At 36.2% G+C, this 6,972-nt stretch overlaps 1 long non-coding RNA gene across 1 annotated transcript; it reads right to left on the bottom strand.

The window, feature by feature from the left end:
• Positions 1-4,843: 4,843 nt before the first annotated feature.
• On the bottom strand, positions 4,844-5,781 carry LOC146646067 (uncharacterized). The gene is made up of 2 exons (XR_014908768.1): positions 5,687-5,781; positions 4,844-5,097 (listed from the first exon to the last, which is right to left on the bottom strand). It is a non-coding gene; the product is annotated as an uncharacterized LOC146646067 (long non-coding RNA).
• Positions 5,782-6,972: the final 1,191 nt, after the last annotated feature.

Genomic DNA, 6,972 nt, shown 5'->3' with positions numbered 1-6,972 from the left:
TAATAATAATAATAATAATAATAATAATAATAATAATAATAATAATAATAATAATATGTGTTTTATATGTTAGGTTTCACAGAATAATGGCATATTTTAACATCATTGTACTTTTCCTATTTTAAAAAATAAAAAATAAAGTACAACTTTACTTTATAATCAATTTTGACCTTTTGGCTAATGCATTTTGCCATCATTCTGACATGCTCATGGAGTTTGATAATTCAGCAAAACAGAAGCATGCAAGCACACATAAAGAAGTGTAATTAAATTAGTTTTTCATGTAAATTATTAAAATAATTTATTATATTATTATTTATTTTTAACTGATCAGTAAGTTTAGTAAATGAGAAGATAGGGATTTGTAATGATATCCGTTTCTAGGTTAAATACTTATGCTATGTGATTACAATAATTGCATAAAATCAGTAAATTACTTAAAATAGAGAAAACAGTCTAAGGAATTTAAAAAGAAAAAACAGAAAAACTGTGTAAAAACAGTGATGAATAATATATTTTCTTAACGTTAAAAATGTTGTAAAATTTTTTTTAGATTTTTTGTGCCAAACAAAAGTAACACTGTGTCTGTATTGCAAGTATTGCCTGTCAGTGACAATAAGAAAAAACATCTGACACATTTCTGGCTCCTTTCAAACACTTTTGTTAGACTGAAAAAAAGCAAAAAGACTAGTTGCTAATTAAAATGAAAACTTACCATTTCATATTCCTCCATCACGACCACCCTTAACAGTAACCTCACCTCTACCTCCTTGGTCTTCTTCGTGAATAATAAAGATCATTAATCAGTATCTACGGGAGTCAAAATAATGGCAAGATAAATGTTTTAATTTATTTTTCATTTTGTTGTTAAAGTTGCTGAAATAATCTCAACGAACAGAACTACACGACGGACAAGAAGAAGTGCCCATTTTTTAGAAGGTATTTAAAATCAATTGCATGTCTGTCATGTAACACTGATGGAGGCTTTCTGCCAAAACATGCAGATTATTCTGCACCAAAAAAGTATTTTTAGATCATCATCATCAGGCTACAGGAGTCAGGATAAATTGATTCTCCCCCTCCTGAGAGGTGAGGCAGCCACACTTTGATTTTTCTTGATCAGATGTCTTTTCCATCATCTCCATCACCGACCTGCAGCCAGCTCTCGGTGTCCCTGATTTGCACTTTGATTCAAGCACCACTGGGTAAAGCAAATTTCATCAAAGTTGTTTCCTGAATAAAAAATGAAGGCGTTTATTTCGCTCTGCAGAGCGTGGCGCCCACAGCTGATGGAGAGGCTCAGGCTGAACCCATGTGAGCAGAAAATGTCACAAACACCAACAAAACCAGCACTGGTTTCGTCCAACCATCCAACCAGCAGGTTTATGGGAATCTGAAATTTGAGAAGAGGATGAAGGTCAGCAAATGAATCAACATACAGTACCTAAGAGTGCAGCAGATTCATCCTTTTTTTGGATATTTGTGCTTGATTCCATCTCTTTTCACCATGCTGTTTAAGACCGAAGAGGAACAGACATCAGCAAAGACAAAATATGAATCTTATAGGAACATGTCCCTGTACGTGTATAAATAGTTTTGTTAAAGTGAAGACTTATAGTCCTCGCTTTGGAGTCACACTCTCAGAAACAAGGTTTCAGGTACAGGTAAAATCCTTATAAATGTACAAACTAAGGCTAATTACTGGTTATCAGACTGTGTGGACAACTGTGTGCCAACACAGTTGACAAATATTAAATGGTGATTCTACATTAGTCATACAGTAGGTGTAGATATTAGTGGTAAATGATAACGTTACACAAGTACTAGTCCATTCCCAAGTAACAAATCCATATTTACTCCTAGAAAGATGCATTTTGCTACCTTCAGATTCCTCCACTGGTGTAGTGGTTAACATATTTGTTTGGAAAGTGAGCAGGCTCTTTTGGGATTGTGTCAGGAAGGACCTGCTGTAAAATCAAACATGTGGAGATACCTGCTGTGGCAAGTAAAAGCGGCTTTATTGTCACCAGAAGGCCATTAAGTTACAAAACAGAAGAGTTCAAATAAGTAATCCCAGTAAAGGGTAGAATGGAGGTACCTTACAGGGTTTCAACATTCCAAGCTCTTAATTTATCAGTTTTTTAGTGTATAAAAATGTAAGGTGGGTTCTGAAAAAACATTACTGTTGCTGAAAAGTGAACATGTTGTTTCGAAACTGAATGTTTTGGTTCTCGGTTTGACTCCAGGAGATTGATATTTAATCTGGCTCTCACTTATCTCAGGTTAAGATTAAGGTCGTGGTTTATAAAGTGTATGAATGTGTGTCTGTTCTATCTTTGTATTGGCAGGTTCAAATCTGCTTGTTTTTGCCTTTAATATGAAAAAAGTGCACAAATCAAAAATATGCTGCCACAAAACATACTCAGCACAAATATACCTGTGATTCGCTTTCTTCTTCTGTGGTGTCGTCTGCAGTATTTACACTACATTGGAAATGAAATTATCCCTTCTGAAACAGAGCTTGATTAAAAGAAGATGAGATTTAAAAAAAAGAAAAGAAAAAGAAAAGAAAAGGGGCAAAAACAGAATGAGTATTTTCAGGTTGGGCTGATCTTTGCCGATCTAAATACTCTCAGCTTCGGGTTTGCGATGTGCAGATTTAAGGCGTGTATTCCCTCAGAAGCATGCATTGCCTTTATTCCCCGTCTGTCAGTCTTCGTCACTTTTATTAAACGATTAGTTAAGAAAAGAAAAACACAGTGATTTTACAGCAGGATCTCCAGGAAGCGAGCGGCGGGCTGATTGCGGTGCTGCCCCTCGCCGCTGACGGCCCTCGTCGCCTGAATGCCAGTAATCATTTGTCTGATTTGATATGAAGAAGAATGAACCAAGCAGTGTTGATTAATGCTGATTTGGATGGATGGAGGGATAGCTGGACCCCCTTCTCCCCACCACACCATACCCACCACACCAACACCAGTATCTCCAGCGCTGACGACGACTTGCTGGAATATTATTACACACTGACGCCCTCCAATCAGCTAATGGCTGGTTAGCAGAAAGGAAGGAGGAGGATTGTCAGATATCTGAACTCTGCTGCAGGAACAAAGGCTGTAACCTGAGCACACAGCCAGCCCTGTTTAGATCCAAACAGCCAGAAAACGACAGGAACCAAGAGAAAACCCAGCTGCTGCTCTCTGACAGCCTGCACAGAGCAGTGGTTACAATTGTACAATCTGTGAGTGTGCACATTTATTTTAACTCCTGCACACGTACGCTACAGTCCTGGAAAAGGGGGTCATGTCTTTTGTAGTCAGCTGCAACACAGATGCCTGATTTGGTTAGAAAAAAAATGTATGACCAGTAGAGGGTATTTAGGGTTGGTCCCAGAGTCTGCACGTCAAACCATTATCATTTATTTAGTGTTCAAGACACATTTCTAGAAAGTGATAAAATGTCATATTTTAAAGTTAAGTCATCTCCAGCTGCTGTGAGAATAGTGCATGAAATGTGCGCTAGTACAGTGTCACTAACTGGTAAACTAGATAATAGAGCTTTCTACTGTGTATTTAATGTTGTAAAATGTTGTATTTTAACCGAAACCAGAACACTTTCCTTTGCATAAGCAATGAAACTGTTTCATTTACAGTAAGTGGTTATTACAGTTACAGTTATTATATGTGTTTGATCTGACTGCAGAAACCAGACTCACTTTTTTCCCTATCACTTTAAAATCTCTCTAAGCAGTAGCATTGTGAAGGTGAAAGCTAACACCAGGTAGCCCACCTGAGTAAACACAAGATGGTGAAGATGAATGTCTGAAGGCTTTCTGTTAAAGGAACTATGAAGATGAAAGAGGGAAAAGAGTATATAAGAATACAACTGAGTAACAGAGTAACTAAATTCTTGTATGTATGTGTATATGTATGTATATATATAAGTGTATGTACTGAAAAAAAAATCGATGTTCTGAGGTTAATGATTAGTGATATTAACGACACAATATTAAGCTTGCATCTTTAAGAGAAGTTGTGTTTTTTGTCTTTCTATTAAAGTAGTCTAATCTTTTTAGGAACACCAACACAGAGAAGTTCCCAGTTTGTAGTAGCATTGCTTGTGAACATTACCTAAAATATTCAACATGTTCCATAAACAGGTTGGTTATTTGTAACCACAACTTCATTCTCTAATCTTTGGATGACAGAGTGGTAATCAACTACTCGTGCGAGCAAAGTTGTTCTGCAAAGGATTTATACAGGGACATTGCTCATTACTGCTAAACAATGAACAAAGAAAAATATACAAGTTTTAACCCTTTAAAGCCGGTCGGAGCGGACACGCTCCATTTTGCGTAACTATTTTTAAATCCTGGCAGCTCTGCAACCACGTGAGCTAGTGCAATAATTTTTTTTTCATATGAAACCGGAGGAGTTGTACTTACATCTTATGACATCAGCTTGTCCTATGTCACAGTGTCCTTCCACATATAGCTTTGCAAAAACTGCATGAAAAGCACTTGTACACAGCAAATCCAGCATGTCCAAATTAACACTGTCGGATTTGATTTCAACACTATTAAAGTGTCTATATGGGTCCACACCAGAGAGTGTTAATTTAACTCTTTTTGGAGAGTTGGTACGTTAACTCTGATTTAGTGTTAAACACCAAATCTGTCTGGAGTTGATAATTTAACACTTGGTGTTAAGAGTTTATATATTAACTCTCAAAGAGTATTTTAGTTTAACTATGTAAGAGTTATCTTCTAATTCATTCTAAAAAGCGGGAATTTTACTGTTCTGAACTTCTAGAAATTTCTTTTGGAAATAAACATTTACTAAAAAGATGCAATGGTTTTTGAAAAACATTTATTCTGAACTGTGCACCACAATTTCAAAACATTTTCTGAAAGATGTAACAGTATACATGTTCTCACTTTCATTAGAATTTTGTTTATCAAAAGGTCTGACATGGTAAATGCAAATAACAGCATTCTCATCACTTATTGCTTCAATACAATATGCATGTCCTTCATTCATCCCTTTGTGGAACTTCAACGCACTTCTGCTCTCCCCCATATTCCATCTTCACAAGCATATCCTGTGCGGAGATCGAATAAAAATTAGTTGACAGTAATTAATGGCACAAATAATCCAGTAAACAATTGCAGCACAGTTAAAAAAAAAAAAAAAAAAGGAATCCTCTTTGAGCCATTACTTGTGTAAAGTATTTTCCCAAAAGACAAGGACACAGGCAACAGGTAATACTGAACTAAATGTAAAACCTCAACCTTTTTCATTTTTACCTAAACCGTGTGCACAAAACTCTGGAGGGATCTATGCTACCGTAGAATCCAGTCAGGACGTCTGCTACTGCTGTTTGCTCGTTTATTTTTTTCTGGGCGATCGTTTTCAGGCTTCAAGTAGCACCATTATACCAACATTTCACATTCTAGACATTGTTTTAGGTGTATTTGACCAAAAGTTTGACTGAAAATTCACATGCAAGCTTTTTTTCAAGGCTGTGGTATTTGCCCGCAAACAATACCTTTCAGCTAGCTAAAACAGAATATTATGCTATCAGTGAGCAACATGGCTAATGCCTTTCACACAGCTTTGTCTCAACTCCAAAGAGCCACAGAAGTAAAAGCTAATAACAATTGAAACAATCTTTGAAAAAAATGACTTACCAAGCATGGCAAACAACTCAAATATGTAGAGCAAAATGTTCTGAAACGGCTTCACTTCAGCTTCGATTGGAGCCGTGCTGGGGGCGGAGTCTGTGAATTTACTCTGTTGGTGTCATAGCCCCTCTAGGAGTTCAGAGTTAAGAGGTCAAGAGTTAATATTTCCATTGTAACACCTCCAGATTTGACAGAGAAACACTCATTTTTAACACTCGATTTTAACTACTATCATTTTACACCTCAGAGTTACATTAAAAGAATGTGACTCTACTTAGAGTAAAATTAACTCTACTTTTGCAAGGAGACTATTAACACCAAAAAATTTAACACTTTTGAATTTGCTGTGATAGCAACAAAAACATAATATTCCAGAAACACGCTTTGCCGATCCGATCAGCTGTTCATAACACTTCCTACGTCCATCAGCGTGAACTATCGCATGTCCGCCATGACCTGCCCGAAACCGGAAGTGACGTCATTTTGCGGAAATGTAGTTTTTTACCATCGTGGCCTCATGAGCCTCTACTGGTGTTTTTAAAAGTTATGTTTGACTTCATGACTTTCTGTGTCGTTTCTGGGATGCTTAGAACTCATATTGCACTGCTGGAAATAGTTTGTTTCGATGCATATGCTGTTTTTTTTGCTAATTTGCACTATAATATTTATTTTTGTTTTTCCTGCAGTATATGAAAATTGGTGTATTTCAAAAATAAAACTATAAAGACACTTAAAATAAATTTCCTGTGGTGGGAAACTATTTTGTGCCACTTTTTAGTATTTAAAGTTTTGAGGGATAAGCCTCTTAAATTTCTCTAACTAGAAATATATGTTAAAAAAACAAAAACGATTTTCAATTTTTTTGTAGTTTATTGCACTTTTTTGCAATTTATGTAATTACTATGCACTTAATGCATACATATTATTAAAATTTGGGCTGTAGTGGTTATATTGATGTATATCAACTTGAAATGCTCCCAAAAATGGCTGCACAGCATGTAAAAATATAATATAAGCTCTGGCAGACTTGGTTCTATGGTAGGTCTTAAAGGGTTAATAATCAACAGTGAGGTACAAACTTCTTGGACATGCTGTACCTCACAGCAGGTCATATTATTTGTCAGGTAATCCTGTTGAAATTGCTCTACAAAGCACTAACAGATGCCACTTTGCCCAGGTGAGGTGTAGTATACGACTTTGGTTACAGCTGTCTATCCGACATGTGACAATTAACTCCAATGTCAGGATGGATGAAATATAAAGAAAATCTTTAGCACTTGCTTTAAATGGCG

The sequence above is a fragment of the Rhamphochromis longiceps genome, linkage group LG19, assembly GCF_057381845.1.
Source record: "Rhamphochromis longiceps isolate RC_006_pf linkage group LG19, R_longiceps_female_GT1.1, whole genome shotgun sequence".
Classification (NCBI taxonomy): domain Eukaryota; kingdom Metazoa; phylum Chordata; class Actinopteri; order Cichliformes; family Cichlidae; genus Rhamphochromis; species Rhamphochromis longiceps.
Note: the sequence above shows the minus strand (reverse complement) of the source record. Positions and strands in the feature narration are given on the sequence as shown.